Source organism: Lactuca sativa, chromosome 6 (genome assembly GCF_002870075.4).
Source record: "Lactuca sativa cultivar Salinas chromosome 6, Lsat_Salinas_v11, whole genome shotgun sequence".
In the NCBI taxonomy this organism is placed as follows: domain Eukaryota; kingdom Viridiplantae; phylum Streptophyta; class Magnoliopsida; order Asterales; family Asteraceae; genus Lactuca; species Lactuca sativa.
In genome coordinates, this window is record NC_056628.2 from 166,720,135 (window position 1) to 166,744,267 (window position 24,133).

Consider the following 24,133-nt stretch of genomic DNA (forward strand, 5'->3'; position numbering starts at 1 on the left):
TTTGTATTCCACCAAATAATTCGATTCAAACTGTTGGTTGTGGTAAAACAATTTTTACTGATGAGTGTTTAAGGTAGCATGAGTGTTATTATTCCCCACTTGAGCTAAATTTAATGCCAAAATGCATAATAATGATGTTTCTAGGCCCTGCAAAAGCTTAGATGGTGACATGGGAAGAATCCGATATGAAAGAAAAGTGACCAGATGACGCATAACTCGGAAGTCCTGGGGAATGTAATTTTGAGAGAGGTAGTTGATCGTATGAGTGAATATCTTTCCATAAGTGTGTATTGAGAATGATATTGATGATCCTAGAATGATATTCAAGATGCCTGGTATGCACATCCTACCTCCTTCTTCTACTTGAAAGCATATTTTGATTCAAGACTACCTCCTTTGGCATTTTGATGAACCCTTATATTTTACTGTTCATCATCCTTCTTTATTAGCCCACGAAAAATACCACCGCTGAGCAAAAAGCTTTGCAATAGAAGCAATCAAAGAATATTTTTGCTGCTTGAGAATGGATGTGGATTTTATATCATTTGAGACCAAATAATGTTCAATCAAATAAAGTTTCAGTGACTTTAGAGCTATAATTCAGATAGTAAGAAAAGAAATATATTAGGGAGGTGGAAAAAACGAACCCCCTACTCTTTTCGTGGTTCTTGAACTTTTGTTGTCTGTACAACTTGTACTTTTACTGCAAGTGGGCTAGGTTTTTTTTGTACATTAAAATGTAGGTCCTTGAGTTTTAACAAGAAAAATAATTATGGATCAAAACAGAAGCTTAAGTTTTAACATGATTTTCTTTATAAAAAAAATAAAAGCCTTAGATTTTGATCCTCCTTTAACGCAAAGTGCAAAGTTTGAAATGGAAGCTGAGGATAAACATGGTAAGAGATTTAAGAACATAACTTTTTCCGATCTGTGGGGATAGTTGTGCGAATGATTTCAGAATGCGCGAGGCAAAGGCTATTTTGCTCGGGTCCCTCGGATGGTGGCACTTGATGTAACTAGGAAATCGTCAAGAGGCTGATTTAGTCGAGATCTTGGATGTGTGCTTCATTGCTGCTAGCGAGCCCCGATTTGATTCATGTTACTCTCATAAACGAGATCGTTAGAGTCACCCCAGGACTAGCGTCCCGGGAGCGGCCTCCGACGGTCAAGTTAGTATCAATACGAAATGAGGTCGGGTCCTTCTAGTGGAAGGGACCCAATTATATGTAGAGAGTAGGCCTATCGAAAAAACCCGAAACCCGATCTACCCACTCGACCCGTTCCGAATTCGGGTAGAATGGGTCGGGTAGAACGGGTAACGGGTATGAATATTCGGGTAATAGGTTAACCCGATAATAATATAGGTCGGGTTTTAGGTATGAATATTTATTTTCGGGTATACCCGAATACCCGAATTCGTTTTCTAAATAATACCAAATATACAATGCAGTCATGTACGCACACTTCAAATAAAACAAAACCCTTTGTTTCCTTCTTATGAACGACAACTCGACAGTCGACGCAAACTTGCAAAGGGAATACGAAGCTGAAGTTGAAGTCCTGAACCGTCATCACAATTCTTAGTTTCTCACTATCGCACGGAATGGAATTAAAAAAATACATAACATATTATAATGATTTGTATTGTTATAATATATGTACTTGTTAATTGTATGGAGTATTTTGCTACCCGATTCTATATTAAACCACCCAACATGTAAACATAAAAAAATAAAGAAAAAAAATTATTAATAAGTGTTATTTAAGAAACTTTCGGGTATACCCGATAATTACCCGACCCTATCTCAAACCCGAATACCCGAAACCCGAAAACCCGAATTACAATATAGGTCGGGTATCGGGTATTATTTTCTGAAGGAAATACCCGTTCTACCCGACCAGTTCTACCCAAAACCCGAAAATTTTACCCGTTCGACACCCCTAGTAGAGAGAGAGAGAGAGAGAGAGAGAGAGAGAGTTGTTGCCCTTTTTTGAAGGGTCTTGAGAGGTATATATATATATATATATATATATATATATATATATATATATATATATATATATATATATATATATATATATAGTATAATCGGATGTACCTTATTTCTTAGGGAGAAAGCTTAACAGCCGGACATGAGAAGGTTGAGGTGACTAGTGTACTTTTCACATTAGGAAGGAGCAAGCTGAAAATGGATAAACTTCGTAGAACTTGCCGAAAATGCTAGAACTGGCCGAACTGTCTAGAACTGGCCGAACAATACGGAAATGACCGAATCGTCCAGAAATGGTTGAACCATTTCTAAAAGGTCGATGATATATATATATATATATATATATATATATATATATATATATATATATATATATATATATATATATATATATATATATATATATATATATATATATATATATATATCGACACATATAATGCATAAAAACAAGGCTCTCAACTCTAGCACCGAACCACCATCAATATCTTAATTATACATATCATCATACACATTAACCTTAGGCACCCTACTATCATACAACTACCGGCTCTCAACCATTCTACAACCACCGACTCTCAACCATCCTACGACCATCGACACCCAGTCATTATACAACCATAAACTATTAGCAACCCTTCAACCATACCAAGTCTATTCATAATATTGACAATCACCTTATGAATACATAGTGATATGTACTTAGTAAATAAGATAGACACTCGAACAAATGGTCCTACCCGAGAGAAGTTAATCAGACAAGAAATGGAGTTATGACTCTCAGAAGCTGAAATGGAAGTTGGGAAAAACCCTTCACCATGACTTGGTGAGAAGTTCACCAAGACATGGTAAGGTGTGTAGCACGTGCCTATAAAATTAAGATTTTCATCGTATTTATAGGCACTACCTTCCATGTTATAAGTCATTTTCCATCATCTATCTCGACAAGAGCTCCTTGGGAGCAAACCCTAGAAGGTTCTTTTTGGGCTTGTTTTGCTCCTTGAAGGTTTTTGAGTGCTGATTTGGAAGCAAGGATGCAAGAAGCTTTTTAGAATATGGTTGCTAGTCAACTTCTCGACCTATGTAAGTCCCTAAGCTTGTTACTTTATAATTTATTCTTAATAACTCTAAGTTTTGATCTAGTTTCTCCATTGTTATGAAGTTTTAGGAGATTTGTTGCAATAAAGCTTACAACTTTATTGCTCTCTGAAGTCCCAAGAGTATTATATGTTTCAGATTTAGACTTAAAACTTGTTTTAGTGCCATACATGGGGTTTTGACCCTATTTTCGTTCATTTTGACCTAGTTTGGTGAAGGACATGCATGTTTATAAAGTTATGCATTTTTTGAACCATTAGGGTGTCATGAAGCCTTCTGGAAAGTATTAGGATTTGTCTTAACGAATTAAGGAAAAAATAAGGTTTGGAATATGCCAAGCAGACCATGGCGTGGCTAAGGACTAACCACGACGCGGTTGGCATATTCATCGTAATGGTTTTGTATGGGCCAGACCACGACACAGTCAAAGTTTCAGCATGGTGCGGTAGTCGTTGACCGTTAATCATTGACTTTTGACCAAGTTTGACTTTTGGTCAAATCTCAATAAAAGTATGTCTTAGCCCAGTATTTAAGGGAAAACGGTATTTTTCCGCTAGGATGAGGATTGAAAAGAGAAAGACTCGTTTAAAAAAGAAAGTTAAGTTTTATCCTTTAATTATTAAATCAGGGTTATTTATTGTGTAGTTTTAAGGAAGATTCGATGCCACTAGCTTGGTCTTGTAGATTCATCTGTATTAGATCTTCAGGTGAGTTCTCTCGAACGTACTTACTATGTAGATTATATGTTATATTCCAGCCAGACTAGAAATAGACCACTTTGAGGAAATCTAGTAGAATCAAGACCATAACATTCCTCTCTGAGGGAAGTGATCAAGACCCTGATTGACTGATCAAAGGGAAGTGGTCAATACCAAGTCAATTAGAGATATACCACTTAGAGAGAATCTAGTGATCATAGTTAGTTATGTTAACATGCTAAATCAGTTCATGTTTCAGCTAGTAGGTTTATATGTTTTGGTTATGTGTTTATGTGTTCAGTTATATGTTTATGTGTAAGTCTCAGAATGTATATCATTTATATAGTGATTAAGTGTTGTGATTACCCAGTATGCTTTAGGCTTACAATTGTTACTTCATGTTTTTAGTTGTAGGTCCTTCAGGTTCATGGGCAAGGAGCTGGCTTGATTGGGATATATGGACATTCTCGGGGGGCATGACATCTGTCTGCATTATCTATCGTGTTTCCATTTCAAAACAAGATTTAACTTCCGCTTTTTATGATGGTTATTGATGCTACATAGTTTTTTTATGACTGGAATCCCTTTATATTAATTTCACACTCTGATTTTCAAAAACTTTTATAGTTGGATTTTTTGGATGCTGAATGCGGGTGACCCTGCCGTAGAGAGCCCTTTCCTATTAAAATTCCTATGTTGGGATCCCATTAACAAGAACGTACGAGCAACACAAGTGTAAACACAGTCTAATCAAAGTAATCCATTTTTTATTGTAGCCCATAAATTTCATGATCGAGTTTAGATAACCCTACCTCAAAGAATCATATACCTTCTTGAAGTTTGTTTTTAGAATGACTAATGACTTTTTTTCTCTTCTTGTAGTAACCAAGTAAATCTGTAAATCATTCACTATAAGTGGCTCATCCAAGATTTTTAGGACCTTAACAGAAGTCACTACCCAATACTAGCAATGATGTCAACCACTTGAGCGAGTCTTTTTTCCAATAATTTGGAAATTGTTTAATATTGAAGTCCATCTAACTTGATGTGTTGAAAATATTAAGCGATAATGACTTGAAAGGGTAATCAACTATACATTTTGTACATATTTAATCACTTAACTTTTTTTTTGTGCAATGTTAACCATGAAACTTGTATTTTTGTTTTAAACATACCATTATTACCTGTAATAGCAGGTAAAACCTATTTTGGGGGTTGAGTTCCACCTGTGTTGATATTTCCGACATCTCTTAACTCCGGCTGGTCAAGTGTAAGTTTTATGAAAAATTTTGTTTTGTTTTGTTTTTTTTGTTTTCTGGTCAAATGTGAGTTCTCCGGTCAAATTTCCCTTATCTCTACACCTTGTTTTCTCTTCTTTCTTTCACACTTAAAAATGGCGATTGGCAAATTTCAGAGACAAAAACCATCATTTTTCTTCATCGTTAAGCTTCCCCTAACCCAATTCCTTCATCTTCCTTTTTTTTCTCATTCTCTCCAATTTCATAACAAAGAAAAGCATCAACCTTCATTATTACATTGGTTCATAAAACCCACCTTCAATTCCATCAGTACAACTACAAATGCATCTTTCTCTCTTGTCTTTAGCTCGATTTCACAAAACCACATTAAAACCCTTTCGTAGTTTCACCTCCCATGAGATCAATCCCTCAAAAATGTCATCTGATCACCAACCGCCTAATGAAATGTCAATTGGTTCCATTCGTTAAACAACAATTTATCATGTTCTTGCAGGTAATAATAATACTTGCTTCGATTATCAAGTCTTAAGTACCACATATGAGGTTTGATTCAGAACTTACTATTGTACCCCTAGATTACCACAATTTTTTTGTGTCATTTTTGTGCGCTGCTGATTAGATTCATTCTTCTGCGTATTTGTTAATTTAAAGTCATTTCAAAGTTGTTATCGTATCTTTCCGCTTGAATTTTATTTGGAAGAGTTTGAATCGTTGTTCTTAAGTCAATCGATGATTTAAAAGAATAAAGTGGATTTTGATCAGAAAAGGGATTTGGAAACAAAGATTTGGTGTTTATCAACTATTGATTTTCATTTTGAAGTAAAGTCGATGTTAATGGGTTTGAAGATGATATAACTGTTGTTTTTGATATTGTGGCTAATGAACAATTGAAGAACATGATGAATTTGGTTGAATGTGACGATTTTGATCTTATAAAATAAATTTGGGATGATAAATTGTTGTTTACCTAATGGAACCAATTGGTCAAAACGATTTAGAAGAAGCGGCGATTGACCGGAGAAGAAAACTGAAAAAAAATGGTCAGAAAATTCACATTTGACCGGAGATGCTGTCGAAGGTAAGGGACGTCGGAAATATCGCCAAATGTGGAACTCAAAGCCTCCAAAATAGGTTTTACCTGCTATTACATGTAATAATGATATATTTTAACCAAAAATACAAGTTTAAGTGTTAACAATGCACTAAAAAAAGTAAAGTGACCAAATATATACATAGTATATAGTTAGTCACTCTTTCAAGTCATCTTCTCTAATATATGAAAATACTTTTGTCACATGTCATTTTCTCATATATTATGCAACATGTTATTTTGTCATAATTTTGAAATATTTATTTTCTGCTTGTCATTAATTCATTTTTTACTTTTCAATATATCATTAATTTAGTTTATATAAATTAAAACATACCATAATGACTATATTAATTTCAAATTTTAAATTTCAGTTTGAAACTTCAATTTTAATTTTAAATAAATTTACAGTTTAAACTTTAGTATGTAAAATTTTGTTATACATTTTTAATACACGGGTCTGACAATTAAACATATAATTTTAATTTATTCTTTTTGCATGTTTATTTTTTTTCTCATAATTTTTACTTATTTCAAATTTCAAATTCAAAAAAACTTCCCATTTAATCATTCGTCTTTAATATTTTATTTTAATCAACCCGTATAATATACGAGTCTGACAACTAATTATCCTAATATTTAGGGTTTGAAACTTATGAGATCAAAATTATAAAAGACCAATTACAACTCGGTGGGATTATACCAGTAACACAAGGCTCACAAACAAAATCCATAATATCATTTTTCACAAATATCAATAATGTTTGCAAAAAAATAAAAATAAAATAAAACTAAACTAAACTAGGGGATGTTTGGGAAAACTTTTTAAGGCTCAAAGTCCTTTTTGAAAAATGAGTTTTTTTTTAGTGATTTTTTCCAAAAGAAAATCTTAAAAATATGTTTGTATTTGCTTTTGGGCTAAAAGTTAACTTTTCAGGTTAAAAGTCTCAAAAGTCACAAAAAGATAGGATTTGTGACTCTTGAAACACTTTCTTTTCCTTCAATACAAAAAGTCATTTTTAAAAGATCTTTTTCAATAGCCAAACATCTTTTGGATGTTTTTCAACTTTTTGGAAAAGTTAAAAACCAAAAAATGTTTTAAAAGCAATGTCAAACACCCTCTAGGTCCTGGTGTCTTTCACTTCCACACCACCACATAACATCCTTCACCTCCTCCTCGAAACTTAACACTTGAAAATGGAAGCCTTAGTCGAAGACATTTATGTAAACCTATGGCTTCGGTTTTGCATCTGCAACCCTAAAATGAGCGATTTTTTAACCCACATTGGTTCGTTTATGCACGCACTTTCCAACTTGGTCCCTTGAATATACAATTGTTTCCATTTTCAATTAAGCAACCTGTGGAAGAACTTGGAGTCTATGACTAACCATCCATAGACAAATCAACATAAACACGCATCAACGATAAAATTATTAAAAGTATCCAAAAGATCTTTGCAAAAAATTGTTCCAAGGAGATCTATCCCTAACCACTTTAAAGTCCTCAAACAAAATATAACAACCCCTCTTGTGCTCATAAAAGAAATAAGATAAGTCCAAATCATTTTCTTGAGATACTCCTCATGTGGTGTATAGTTTCATACAACATATGAATTTGGAAAAAATACCTATTGCCTTCGACAATGACTAAATACTCGGTACAAGTAATTTTACTCTTCAAAAAATAAATAGAAGGATCCCAAATATATATTAATTCCACCCGACATACCCTTAACACTGCTACAAATGTGTTAAACAATTATTTTTGATCAAGATAGTTGTTTTTAGTTCAATACATATCGATTGAAGGCAAACGTATTTGAACTGAATTTTTCTCTATAAATTTTTAATTTTAAACATATCCAGTTGTGTCATACGAGATTCTTGGACCCCTAAAAGCTTATTAGATGCTTCAAACCAAGATTCATGATCAATCGCCTCTCATTTCCAATGCTATTAATAAAGTTCGTTAGGATCATTTTTGACCCATTCATATCGTAACCCAAAACACCTCTCATTTAAATATTCCATAGCATTTCTTTAAATAATGATACCCATCATATTTATTTTTAAACCCTCTTAATATTATTTAACTTATCTTTTCGCAATATAGCCGAATCAAAGAGAATGATTCTCTTCTGGCCATTTTTCTCATGTCCAACAGCGGAGGACATTGACCAAAGTGTGGAAGCAAACATGCGGTTTTATGGTAGATGGGCTGTGAAACGAAACCTACCAAATCCATACCCAGCCCAAGTAATTTATACAATAAAGATGAACCCAACTTATCAGACCCAGCCCAGACACAAATTTTGAGCCCACCTCAACAAATTCCCCATTACTCCAAAAAAATTGCCCCTACCTTGCTTTTCTCTTTCAACTTGCTCCTCCTAGTGACCACCATAATGATTACTTCCACCACCTTATATTTCAGGGAAAATGAATTAAAACAGCAATCAATACATAAAATTTGTTTTGCGAACTTATCATTACTTATCATTTTAATCGATAAAAATCCATGTACTTGAAGTTGTGGTTTGAAAAAATGACTAAAAGCTATTAGTTAGATATGGTAAAGACAATAATGGTGTTTGTTGTTATTTTAACCGATAAAAATTATAATCATCAGTATTTTAAAACCATAATAAAAAAATTAGTTTACTTATTGGATACAATTAAATTAAATGTTTAGTGATTTAAATAACAAATTTCGAGTAATAAGTTGTCGTTTTAAATGATTTTCACTATATTTTACCAACATCTTAGAACTTGCCACATCCATACCCTTATATTTGTCATTTCTATTTTCCATCATTCTCATGTACCATTCCTGTAGAGTAATTGCCACGCAATATAATACCATATTAATTGTCATAAATTTGACTATTTTGGTCTCCTCCCCCTCATAACCCTCATAGCGGGACATATTTTCCTTGAAAATAAAAGTTATTATATTTTCATTAAAATTCATTTTTGATATTGTCTTATTTTGTGTTACAATTTATTTACTACCTTTTTTTTCTAGTTGTTGCAATGTTGAGTACTTAATTGGTAAACCCAGATGAAATGACATGCTAACATCAGACTCGGCCTTGTGCGAAAATCAAAATTAGGCCTCAAAAAATTGTTGGAAAATATTATTAAGTAAGTTTGCTATAGTTAAATTCAAAACTAAAAATTGCTAATAAACATATCGTAAATTAACTATTACGGAATCATGTCTCAAAAGAAATGATAAGAAGACACCGCATTTTCTAAACATCGACTTTCTTGCATTTTTAGAAGAAAATTCATATATTACACTTTCATAATCAATATTCTCTAGAAACTTGTTCTCTATCGAAATCAAAGCTAAAGTGTTTATTCTTTCTTGAGAGATGGCTGATTGTAGATAAGATTTAAAAAATTTTAGTTTTAAAAAGCTTATTTTCGTTGATGCAATTGCAATGGGAACAATCAACAATATTATGTATGTTAGAAAGAAGCGACTCTTTCAAATGAAAGGTCATTGATTCAAGTTTTTTAGGAGACATAAGTGATATTTAGGAGTAACTTACCTAGTTTTTTGTTCAAAAAAAAAATAAGGGTACTAGATACGTGTTTACCATTTTTAAGAAATTTAGTATTTCGTTCGCCGTATTATGTTCAACTAGTAAATGTTTTTATAAAAAAGGGATTTGGTCTAGCGGTAAGAAGTGACTATCTCAAATAGGAGATTATGGATTCAAGTCTCTTAGGAGACATAAGTGAAATTTAAGAGTATGTTAGCTAGTTTATCGTTTACAAAAAAAAAAGTAAATGTTTTTGTAACAATTTCAATTCATTGAATAAATCATCAACATTAATGTCTAAGATATGACCATTTTGCAACATCTTTTCAAGATTTTTGTAACTCACTAGTATTTAGTGACTTCAACTTTTATGTTATGAATAAGAAACTAAAAATGTCTTTATATTGTTTTTATCGTTCAAACCTTCGTTCTAATGATCTAATAGTTTGAACATTTATGTACAAAACATACTATATCTTGAATGATTCTTGAGGTAAAAGTTCATGTATCGGTTCTGATGACCCAACATCACTCTCGCCAAAATGACTTTTTTTTTAATCTTCTTTTATTATTTTTATCAACAAAAACAAGTTTAATTCCTAAATCAGAAGCTATATCTCTTCTACAATTCAAATCTTTCTCAAACTCATTCTCTCGATTGTCTTTAAAAAAAAAAAAAAAAAAAAAAAACCTCAATTAGTGCTCCCACAGTACTCATTGTCTCATCAATACACTTATGTACAAAACATACTATATCTTGAATGATTCTTGAGGTAAAAGTTCATGTATCGGTTCTGATGACCCAACATCACTCTCGCCAAAATGACTTTTTTTTTAATCTTCTTTTATTATTTTTATCAACAAAAACAAGTTTAATTCCTAAATCAGAAGCTATATCTCTCTTACAATTCAAATCTTTCTCAAACTCATTCTCTCGATTGTCTTTAAAAAAAAAAAAAAAAAAAAAAAAACTCAATTAGTGCTCCCACAGTACTCATTGTCTCATCAATACACTTAATCTTAGATTAAAGTTGTTTGCTCATGCTATTTACTTTAACCAATATATGATACAATATAGTCATACCGACTATAAAGTCAAAGATGTCAAGTTCATACTTTCCTAAACAAATAGCTTTACTTTTGATCTTTATATTTGTCTTTTCATCAACAAATTTATGTAGAGCTCCTACTATATTAAAGGCCCTTAAAGATCAACATGCTAACTATAGATTCATCTTTAAATTCGGAGGCCCATAAAAATCAAAGGCCCCTTGAAACTGCACAACATGCACACACCCGGGCTGCTACTCACTAACACATTAGTCATTGGTGACGTGACATGCTGACATGACTGTTTTGTTATGTAGCGCTGATATGATGAGATGTTAAAATTGAAAGACAAAATGACACTAAAATTTCATTTTTTTTCCATTTTTAAAATTACGTTTTTACTTTTTTTTTTATTTCAATTTTGACATTTCATTTTTATGTTCCCAGTCGGACATCATTTTTTCCAATTTCATCAAATGTTAACAATTTTTCATTTGAAATGGTACACTTTTTCTTTTAACATTTGAAACAATATGAATACATTTTTATACATTTAAAAACCACATGTTTTATATAAATATATGTTTTCTTTTTTATATTAAACGGTAATGTTATGTATAAATATTATTTATTTTATGACTGTATTTTTCGTCAAATATGTAATTTTAATGTAAAATATGTATTTTTACATATAAATATGTAATTTTAATGTAAAAATACAGTTTAAATGTAAATAAATACTTGAAAATACCATTTAAATGTAATAAGACATGTACTTTTATATGAAATTATGTATTAAATGCAACATTTTTTATAATTGAGCCTTTTGTAATTAATTACAATATATATATTTTTTTTAATTTGGCCCATTGTAGTTGAGTCATTTGTAAATAAATTAACTACATACCTAGAAGTAATGTTTTTCTTATCAATACAACTTATGTTTTTATTATTATTTTCGTGTTTTAGTTGTTAGTCGGTTAATTTGTTTATAAAGTGTAGTTGAAAGTTGTTCAATTTCAATAGAAAAATATAATATTTAAAAAAGTATTATCATTGTTTTCCTCGTTGTTGTTGTTGTTCAAGTTATCTTTTCTTATTCGTATTTTATATTAGGAAAATGGTTAACAAATATCAATTATAACTTGAATATTGTGAAGGATCGTATGTGAAAATATTCTCTAAAATCTATCGTTTCTTGTTCTCAAAATCAAATCCTCCTTAATAAATGAAGGTTTTTTTTGTCACATGTTAATTTCTCATTAGTTTTGACACTTGTCATTTTATAGTATTTTTGAAATAAATATTATCCACTTGTCAATTTTTGATTTGTTTCAATTTTTAAAATTAAAGTTTTATACTTATATATGTAAAGTATTAAATATCATATATATAATATTAAATTACAATAAATACGTTTCTTTATTTTTTCATTTTAAAGTTATACATTAAAAAATATTTTTTGTTTACAATTTAGTTTAATGTTTAATCATTTTTTTAATTAACTCGTGTAATACACGGGTCTCACACCTAGTTAATTTATATAAGTATGGACTTCGCACCTCCAATCTTTTACTAAAATTGTATATTTAATAAAAAATAAGTTATAATATAATTAATATATATTTATACACAATATTACAGTTTACATATAAAATTTATATTCATATAAAAATATGGTTTTTAAATATAAAAAATGTATTTATACTGTTTTTAAATGTAAAAAAAAAAATATTTATACAATTGAAAATGGAATATGATCAACATCGAACGAATCGAAAAAAATAATATTCGATTTGAAACAATAAAATGCAATGTCAAAACTGAGAAAAAAAAATAAAAAAGTTTCAAAATTGGAAAAAAATAAAAAAACTTAGTTTCCTTTGTTTTTTTTGTCAAATTGCAAACGTCATGAAGGAAGATTAATTGGCATGTGCCGCAACTTGCATGTAGAGCCACTGACAGTTGATTAAAGATATACTTATAAAAGGTAGCCATCTTTCTTCTAATCATCCAATATAACTAATTTCATGTGGCTAGTGTGTTGGTAGCATATAACTCCAATGATTACGTGGAAAACTTTTCTCCTAAAAAAGTCGGTAATTTAATCAAAATCTAATCACATTAATGTCCACGGATTGTAAAAATATGCAATGCAAGTGAAATTAAAGTGTTTAATTGTAATTTAAGTCGACTAAATTAAAGTTACTACCTGAAATTATGATGGAAAAAAAATATCAAGCAGGATGCAAATTTTAATTACAATTATTTCATATAGAAATAATAAATTGTATAAATGTATACTAGAGGAAGAGGAAGAATTATATTTAATCATAATGTCAGGATAGTTTTATCTATTGATCGTGACCTTGATTAAATAAGCAACAAAATAGAATATGATTAGATCATGTAGTTATTTATTTTATATGGTTTCATAGGATGATTTTATACACGATGATGATGCTTAGAATCGAGATATTTCTAGACGTGGTGATACTATAAGAACTTGGTGTTGACTATTCAATCAATATCGAGTCGAGTTAATAGTTTTCTTAAAATATACGCATAATCGAAAACAACACTCTGTTGAATGGTTCTTTGACTAATATTAGGATGTTACTTGTTAAATGGTTCTGCGTGTATGTGATACCCTACGGTTACCCTATATGTGTTAATTGTCATGCCTTGAGACTTGATTGCTAGCTCAATTTGGTTACGGTGATAGTTTGTTAATGGAATGCTATGCAACTATGGTATATTTCTGGAAATGCTAGCTATATGATTATGCTTGGGTGCTTGATTGTTGTTTATTACTCATGATGTAATGCTCGTTTCGATGATACGACTTTGCACGTTCACACATAGCTTATGATTAATATTGTGGGATAATACTTAGTAGATTTGGGTAGTATGTAGTACTTGCCTAAAACCATATCCGGATTATTTACGGGTTTAGTAGGTTGAAAGATTACCTTCTAGGATAAAAGTTTAAGTCATCCCTCAGGTTGCATAGTCTTTCGAGATAACCTTATGACACATGGTTCATAGACACTAAGGTGTTCGAGGACTAGAATGGTGTCAGCCATAATGGGGCTAGATTAAGCATCATGTAGGAGTTAAGAGGTGTCTCGTTTAATACACCGCTTGCACCGACTCTAGAATGACACTGCAATGTATTTGTATATATGTGGCAGTTAAGGAAAAACACAAATTTATTTTTGTAGATTTTGAAGAATTTATGTTGTATTTTGTTGTTTATATTTTATGTTTGTGTATGACAAAGGAAGTTATATATTTTATTTTTAATAAAATGGTTTTTGTTATTATTATTTTTAGACGGTACAAATAAAAATATGCATCCTAAAAGTATGTATATATGGACTTGCGAATATTTGATATGCATAAGTAAATATGCATATATACATATGAAAATAAGTGATTTTTTATACATTTTATATCAATAATATTAGACAAATTAATACTTATGTTATTTTATATACAAAAATCACAAATAATTAGATAATGTTACAATAAATTGAATAATATTGAAGAAATTATATATATATATATATATATATATATATATATATATATATATATATATATATATATATATATATAATTTATATTTCCAATGAATAGAGATAACCATTTGTTATGGTATAAATAGTAAATACTTGTTTTTCTACCCTAAGAAGTGAGAACAGCGGATTGAGATTGTTTAAGAAATTCATGTAAGTGATGATCTCTTGCCAATTGATTATGAGTAGTTTTATTGAGATTAGAAGCAAATTGTGCAATAGCTTTTAGTTTCGCGAATTGTTCAAATTTTAATTTTAATTTACCGACCACTTGTTATATAACTTTAATTTGAGTCACATATTCCATTCTGGAAACATAGATCGCCACATTAATAACGGGTCAAATTACAACATTGAATAGGTTAGTAGATAATAATAATTGTCCGCCAATAATCAAAATGATAGTAATAGGAATATAAGCCGAAACATCTCCCGATTGGGTTTCTATTATTGGTAAAGCGGACATACTTCATTCACCTAAAAGAGAACTTAATTTAGCAGATCTTTCCAAAAGGTATGAATGTAAATAAAAAACATCCTCTGGATAAACTTCATTGTAACACCCGTTTTACAAAATAGTTCAGTGGCGACCTGAAGAGTCAAAAGTATGGTTTTTGAGGAAAAATATTTTCCACGATGTGGTGTATGGATGCACATGATGTGACATGAATTTTTATGATCGCGCATTTCTGGTGAGCGACACAACGTGGCAAGTAGTGTGCCACGACGTGATGGTTGTGACAGTCCAAACTCATGATCTTTTAGGGTTTCTTTCGTATTTAAAGCCTCTAACTCCAAGATTAGGACATCCTTTTCAGTCTCCATCATCTCCAAATGCCTCGAAGCAAACCCTAATCCCCTTTCCTCTATTCTTGAGCTTATTTTGGTGTTTTGGTGAAATTGGAAGGAAGAAGAAGAAGGCACTCGTACAAGAATCAAGCAAGCAACTCCTCCCCACCTCTAAGATCACCTTATGGACCTTTATAAGTCCTCTTTTTCGGATCTTGTTAGATAACACTCTTTAGATCTAAGTTTTAGTGGCTTTTCTTTATGTTCTTGGAGTTTGGAGTGGTTGGATTCAATAAAGTTTGCAACTTTATTGATCATTGTAGTCCCAAGAGGGTTAGATATTCTAGATCTGAAGAGTTATGTTACTTTGAGCTCATACATGGATCTTGACTCCCAATTACGCCACTTTTGACCTAGTTGAGCAAGTGATATGCATTGGACATGCGTGTGATCGAAGTAAGGATTTTTATGGACCATTAGTATCCCAAAAAGCCTTATAGAAAAAAATGAGCTTTAGGCTTAAAGAATTGGGAGCTTTATCCGTTAAGTTGTTTACTATGTAGTTGCCACAACATGATGGCATGATTTCCATAACGTGGCGATTTCACTGATCGTGACTGTTTTGTCAAGAAGGTGCCATAATATGGCCAACGGATGACCATGATGTGGAGGCCATCTGCAGTTGAGTTTGACCGTTGACTTTTGGACAGGCTTGACTTTTGGTCATATTGCTAGTTTTAGAAGGTATACTAAGGGTTTACCTTATGTGATTTAGTAAGTGGTGTGTAGCACCTATTCTTGGCTGTGTGAGCTGGTTAGCTATTGAATACGTTGCAAGGTGAGTCTTCTCACTATACGATATAGGATGCTAGTTGTCTTTGTAACACTTGCCTGGAACACCAAGGTTTGGCCCCTGAAATTTGTATGAAAGACCAGGGTTTGGCCACTGGCATTTGCATGAAAGACCAGGGTTTGGCCTCGGGTATTGTATGGAAGAACAGGATCCAGCCCCTGGCAGTTGTACAAGAACATGATTTGGCCCATGGCAAAAAGTAATGGTAAGACTATGATTTGGTCCATAAAATTCACTAGGGATTGAAATAGACTCGTTATGTTATGTGTGGTATATGCTCTTTTGGGAAACTCACTAAGCTTTATGCTTACGGTTTCATGCTTTAAATGTTTTAGGTACTTTTGGTTTGAAAGGGAAGGGCCCGACTTGATCGCACTGCACCCCCTAGAGATTTATTCCACACTATCTATTTGATACACTTTGATGTTATGAGAATAATTTATACTTTGATTATCTTCTGAACAAATGGTTTTGGTCGTTTAAAAATTCATGTTAAATGTGACTCGAGCATTTGGATCATGTTCATGAAGCATTTGGAGCACTTGGATCTCAATGGAGCACTTGGGGTTCATGAAGCATGTGACAAAGGAACAAATCTTATAAGAGAGGAATGGATCATCAGCCAAAGGAACGCATTTTGTACAAGGGGGTTTGGAGCACCTGGAAGGAGTTTGGAGCACTTGGAAGGGATATGGAGAAACAAGGGGTCCTTTTTGCGCCACATGATGAAGAGATGGGTCAAGAGAGATGCTCTTGCGCCATATTGTTCTCCTCTTGCGCCATCTTGTTTTCTTGTTGAGCCATGCATGGCCTTGTTGAGCCATGCATGTTCCTGTTGCCCATGGTGATGTTGTTGCTCCAAGATTGATGTTGTGCGCCATACTTGATGCTCTTGCGCCATTTAGAACCCTATTGCGCCAACTAGGGTTGCTGTTGCGCCATGAAGAAGCTGTTGCGCCATGAAGAAGCTATTGCGTCATCATGGACCATCTTGGTACATGAAGCGCCATATTAATTCATTTGTTGTGTCGTGTTGATCTAAGTATGCCTAGAAGATGATAATGCTCAAGAATGTTCCAAAAGATGCTACATTGCAGATTGTGATTGGTTGACACCCTTCATAGGCGTATGGACAATGGGCTTGACCCATTAGGGTTTTAGGTCTGATCCCTCAAGTATAAATAGGGATGCATGCTAGGTAATTTAGTATCTTGAATTCTAGAGTGATAGGCGAGTCTCTGTGTAATTGTACTTGTAACCTCTATGTTGAGAGCTCTGAAATAAAGAATACTCCCCTCCTTCCCGTGGACGTAGGTCTCCTTGACCGAACCACGTAAATATTGTGTCTTGTGTGCTTTTGGTTTTGCTAGTTATCCACTTTACTTCCTAACAAGTGGTATCAGAGTTGCGGTTTGTATTCCTATGATTGAAGATGTCTACTCACAAGTTTGATTCGGAGAAGTTCAATTACTCAAATGACTTCACTTTGTGAAAGGTGGAGATAAGGGCTCTTCTGGTTCAACAAGGATGTGTGGTTGCACTGAAAAGATAGGAAAAACTACCAAAGGACATGACGACTGATAAAAAGGTGGATATTCTGACGAAGGCACATTGTGTCATTCTATTGAGCTTGACAGATCAAGTACTGAAGGAGGTTGTAAATCAAACAATTGCTCCAGGGCTCTGGGATAAACTTTATGACAAGTACCAGAACAACTCACTGACGAACAGGTTGTATCATAAGCAAAGGTTGTACACTTTCAGAATGTCTGAAAGTACCCAAGTCAAAGATCATCTGGATAACTTCAATCATATCATCTTGGATCTACAAGGTGTTGATGTGAAGATTGAAGATGAAGATCAGGTGCTCATTCTCTTATGTTCGCTTCCTAAATCATATGAGAATTTCGTTGATACCATGCTTTATGATAGGACAACGATCATTGTGAATGATGTGAAGGACTCTCTGATGTCTAAGGAACTGAAAAGAAAAGTTTCAGGTGGAGAGGAGCTGTCCAGTTCCGGTTTTTTAGCAGGGAGAGGGAGGACAGAAGAGAGGAAAGGGGAAACAGAGGGAGATCACGTTCAAAATCAAAGTCTAAAAGATCATCAAACATGAAATGTTATAAATGTAAGGAGAAGGGGCACTACAAGCGAAATTGTCCACAACTGAGGAATAGGAAGTCCAATAGTGAATCAAGAAGCAATAACACTGTTGCTATGGTTCAGAAAAGCTTTGATGAAGGGGACGATGGTGATGTACTGACTGTGTGTACATCAAGTTCTGCAGATGCTTGGGTCTTGGATTTTGGAGCATCCTATCACATGATGTATAATCATGACTGGTTCGACTCCTTCAAAGAGTGGGATGGCACAGTCAAGATGGGCGATGAATGGGTGAGCAGTATCAAAGGTAGTGGCACGGTTCAAATGAAGATGCGTGATGGCATGGTCAGGATGTTAGATTGTTGGTACATTCTAGAACTTCGGAAGAATCTAATTTCTCTTGGCACATTGGCTAAGAATGGGATGAGATACGTTGGTGAAGGTGACTGGGTCAAAGTGACCAAAGGCTCTATGGTTATAATGAAAGGGAAGATGAATCGTGGAGGGATCTATATCCTAGAAGGAAGTATGGTTATGGGAACGATGGCTATCTCCCAATCTTTAAATGAAGGTGATGACAAGAAAGAGATGTGGCATCAGGTTGGTGCACATGAGTGAGAATGGCATGTCAGTTCTAAGTAAACAAGGACTACTTGGTGGAGAGGCAATTGGGAATATAATGTTTTGTGAAGCTTGCATCAAGGGAAATCATCGCAAAGTGAAGTTCGATACCGGTCAAAACACAAGCAAGGAAATCCTGGAGTATGTTCACTCAGATCTGTAGGGTCCTGCACCAGTGAAGTCTTAAGGAGGATGCAACCTTTGATGAATCTGCCATGGGTAACCAAGGAGGAGGTGAAACAAGTCAATCAGGGAACAAAGATCAAGGTGCTAGCCAGAAGGTGGAGTTTGCATCTCAAACTCCAGACAGAGTTGTGATAAATGACAAAGAGAAAGGTGGTAGTGAACAAACTGGACAAGATGAAACCCAAGAGCAACACATGGGATCTTCGTCCAGTGGTACTGATGACGGGAAAGATGATGGGTCTGAACCTATAGCAATGAGAAGATCGAGGATAATTATTCGACTACCTGACAAATATGTGGGATGTGTATATTCAGGTGAACTTCACTCCATTTCTTTTGCTTTAGCAACTGGAGAAGACATTGACACCGAGTAGCCTCAATCGTATAAAGAGGTTGTGGCGAGTAAAGAAGAAAATGACTGGTTGATGGGCATGAATGAAGAAATGCAATCTTTAGAAAATAATGAAACATGGGATCTTGTTCCATTACTAAAGGGAGAAAAACCAGTGGGATGCAAATGGACCTTTAAGAAGAAGGAAGGGATACCAAGAGTTGAACCTGCTAGGTTCGAGGCAAGGTTGGTAGCAAAAGGTTTCTCTCAGAAAGAAGGAATTGATTATCACAAGGTGTTCTCACCAGTCGTGAAGCACAAGACAATTCGAGTTCTTTTGGCCATGGCGAGTGCATTTGATCTGGAGCTTGATCAACTTGATGTGAAAACTGCATTTCTTCATGGAGATTTAAAAGAGAAGATTTATATGTCCTAGCCAAAAGGGTTCCTTGATGCTAAGAAGGAGCATGTATTTTTGCTGAAGAAATCCTTGTATGGTTTGAAGCAGTCTCCACGAAAATGGTACAAGAGATTTGATTCATTCATGATCTCGAATGGCTACACTCGGAACCAGTTTGACAATTGTGTTTACTCAAAGGAATTGTCACCAGATTCCTACATATATATGTTGATATATGTTGATGATATGCTTATCGCAACCAAAGACATGGCTGGAATAAATTACTTGAAGGCGACCCTAAAAAATAAGTTTGAGATGAAGGATTTGGGAGCAGCAAAGAAGATACTAGGGATGGAGATACAAAGGGATAGAAAAGCAGGGAGGTTGTGTATTTCTTAACAGAAATACATTGAGAAAGTTCTGCAATCCTCCAATTATGATCATTCCAAGCCAATTGGAACTCCTTTGGCGGCTCACTTTAAACTTGATCCAAGCACTATACCCACTACTAATGAAGAAAGGAAGTACATGAGCAGGGTTCCATACTCTAGTGTTGTTGTGTAGAGTCCCAATTCAATGACCGAAAATAGTGATCAAAACCAATAAGAATAAGAATGAAGAAGAGTAAGAAGTTTATCAAGCAATCCACACATCTATTAGAAGAAACGTCTAGTACACATTGAGAACACACACAATGACCGTAAACACCTCCGATACATCACCTCACTCTGACAGACTCTAACACAATATATAGGGACAAACTGACCATGAATAGGGTTTACGGTCGTACACACGTTTACGACCATAAACCTATTCATGGTCGAGAACACCAACATTGTCACAACTGGCAAAATTAGGTTAAGATGTGAATTCCTAAACAATAAAATCTCCCTGTATAAGCCCAAAAACTCGATCCAATAAGCCAACTCCAATCATCTTTGGGCCTTAGCCCAAGAATCCTCAACCCAAAACCTTTATAGGACCGAGATTTCTTTATTGGGCCCTAATATGCTGATAACTTCTTCACTTAGTCTCTATGGGCCGAAAAACTCTTTTGGGCCATACCAAAAATCGGATTTGATCTTTTGGGCCAACCTTGGGCCAAGTGCCTCTCCAAACTAGGTTAGCCCATTATCAAAAAAAAAAAAAGAATAAGGGATAATGCATTGCCACCTCAATGTTGTCCATCATACATCTATGCCTTGGACCATCATGTAACAAGGCATGCATCCCATCAATTTTTAAAGAAGTCAACTTCTCCTCTTCCTCTTCTCTATATCTTGGCATACACACACACACACACTTCACTAATCCCACTTTCCTCCATATCCTCTCAAGCATTTTCGAGTTTTTCATCATCAAGGAGGGATTTATAAGATCCTAGGTAAGTCCATAATAAACTCCATTGTTTTATTTCAAGTCTTTACAAAGATCTTTCCTCTTACAACTCTAAATTTCGTGATTATGCTCTTATAACACCAAAACTACACAAATATCATCAAGAACTCAAGCTAGGTTCAAAGTTTCACCTTTTTCTTCTTCATCTACATCTCAAAAACCCTCCAAGGTGAGTTCATACCCCTTTTTTTGGTTTTATAATGTTTTGGGGGAGGATACAAGTGCTTTTGTGTTAGATCTATGTATATGTGCATGTTTATGGGTTTATCTTTTAGATTTTTACTTGAAAATGAAGTTAATCACTTGGATCTTCATACAAACCTTGAGAAAAGTATGTTTTATCACATATAAAACATGTAAAATTGTAGATCTGGGATTTATACAGTTAAAATAGCAAAAACAAGTGTTGTGAACAAACTTGGATAACTTAAACCCAAAAATCAGCCCTTGACAGAAAAGTTTTGTTCCAATCTCGAACTGTTTTGACCCCCTTAAAGGTAATATTTTTCAAAACTGTTTTACATGCAAAATTTTTAGGATATTACCTTTAAAATGACTACTCTCATGTTTTCATACGATTTTTCGACAACTTTTGGCGAATTTTACAAAACTGTCTATTAGATTTGAAATAATTTCGGACCAGCCTGTGAAGGTGTGAAATTTCACACTTGTTAGAGGCCATTAAAAATTATGAGAAAAATTGTGAACAAAGTAGACAAAATTTCCAAACTTCCAGAATTTACGGATCCAAATTTTGACTTATGATGATTTTTTCACAAATTTTCCAACAACTAGGTCAGAAAAGCCAAAAACCAGAAAATGTGTATTTTCACAAATATCAAGCCAAAAATGATATTTTTGACAAAAATGGGTTTAAAATATTATTTTTACCACAAACTAGCCATAAAAACAAGTTTTGAACAAAAGGGGGACTAAAGTGTTATTTTTATTATGATTGGGCCTTAATTGAAAATTTGTGGCTTATTGAGCCAAGAACGTCGTGGGCTTTTTATATCAATTTTGTAAATAATCGAGCTAAAATAAACAAAACAATAACAAATGGGTTAAGAACGATATTCATATCCTTATTGTGCCTGGAAATAATATACATGTTTAGGGGGCTTTAGTGTCCTTTTACTTGTTTAGTGGGCCTTACTGTCCTTTTGCATGTTTAGTGGGCCTTAGTGTCCTTTTACATGTTTAGTGGGCCTTGGTTGTCCTTTTACATGTATATTGGGCCCAAGATATACATTCATATTCCTTTTGATCATGGAAATAATAGTCACGTATAGTGGGCCTTAGTGGTCCACTTACATGTTTATTGGGCCTGGGAATGAGTTTTATATGTTTTTCTTCTTTTTGCGTAAACTTTGATTAAGGATCTAGTGAGACTTTTCGTTTGGCACCATATGAGTGTACAAACATAGCCTGTAGTTATTACTAGAGTCTCGGAGAGAGAGCGTGAGTTTGTGTACAGATCTATACGGGGGTGACACCCTACACCTGAGCTGTTCTCTATAGTTAGACTAGGCCAGTCTAAGGTGACAAACTGTACCTTGTTCCGTCAGTGTCCGAAAGACGCAAAGACAAGAGAAATTGTCATTATTTAGTATGGTTATAACGATTCACTTAGAGGAATTAATGTTATGAGTTTTACGGGAAACCATTCTATTTTCTTTTTGGATAAAACGGGAAAACTTCTTCTTGATAAAACGGTAATCTATACGCACTGGTACTCAACCACACGGTTGAGATTCCAACATCATCTATCGCAGACAACATCAGGTTGTCTGGAAATCATTCTCATTCTATTTTTGTAAACGTTAACACGCATGCATTAATATAAGATTAGACGCAAATATTTCAAACCATTTCTTTTTAGAAAATATCGGATTTTTTTGGAAGCACTATGAAAACTACTCTAAACAAGTACAAAAACCATTTTTTTATTCAAAACTGCTTATGAACTCACCAACTTTTTAGTTGATGCTTTTCAAAATGAATTGTATTCTTAGGAATTCCAGTAGCAAGTAATAAGTTCGACTATAAGATCAAGTGGTGCGACTTCAAGAAATTTTACTTTTTTACATTTGTGTAATTGATGAACAAGATTCAATGGTACACTATGTAAGTGTGTATTTCCAATGTATGATGTTTGGTTTCTATGTTTCATTTATATTCAAATGTTATGATGCTATACACGAAGTCATCCAACCCCGGATGTTTCCACCGTCCAGGTTCGGGGGTGTGACAGGTTGGTATCAGAGCATTGTTTATAGTGAACTAGTATATCTAACCATACAAGATATACAACTTTAAATACAATGTGACTAAAAACACTCTGACTAAAACTATACCTTAAGAATATAAGTATCTTTTAAAAGTATACATACTTGTTAGAACCGTATCATAATATGAACAAAACAAAAGTATTTAGATGTTGAACACTACAGACAAACCTGGACAGTTATGTAATCATATCTGGAATAAATAGAGCATGATCAACTGTATTTCTTCAAGATATGACCAACATGTGTTTGGGAGTGATGGTGGTGTTGCAACAAGTCTAAAACTTACAAACCCTACATGCAAGGGAGCATTAGAACCAAACCTAAGGTATAAAATACTATAGGAGTATTTTATGATACTAAACAATAACAACAAGTATAAAAACGTATGGATTTCGTACATCAGGAAGCCCTAGGACCAAACATGTAATACTGTAGTAGCATTTTTGAATACCATACAACCTCCACACTTAAATCTTCTACATATATCTCATACCTCCACTCTCGTGAATACAACATGACTGAGCTTCACCCCAAAGACCCCTACTACCCTACAGTAATAGCCAATGAATGGAACGAGGGAGAACCAGAGGAACTGCAAAGTGAGAACCCAGAAATGGGTCCTGAAGAATACCAAGAGAGGAACCTCGAGGGAAACGATTCTGAGGAGGTGTCAAACATGGATGAAGGCACCAGAGAGATCCTTAACGAGCCTTAACCCCTCGGAATGCTATACCGAACCAACACGCAGAACATGAAGAACTTACCAATCATCTCCGCCCCTTAGAAGAGGAGGTGACCACCGTAAAGGAACAACTCATGGAAGCTTAGGCTAGGGCAGCC

General features: G+C 33.8%; 1 long non-coding RNA gene across 1 annotated transcript; it reads left to right on the forward strand.

Annotated features, from left to right (window-relative positions):
* Window positions 1–5,108: 5,108 nt before the first annotated feature.
* Window positions 5,109–6,340, forward strand: LOC122194635 (uncharacterized). Its single transcript, XR_006183995.2, has 2 exons — window positions 5,109–5,539; window positions 6,045–6,340. It is a non-coding gene; the product is annotated as an uncharacterized LOC122194635 (long non-coding RNA).
* The last annotated feature ends 17,793 nt before the right edge of the window (window positions 6,341–24,133 follow it).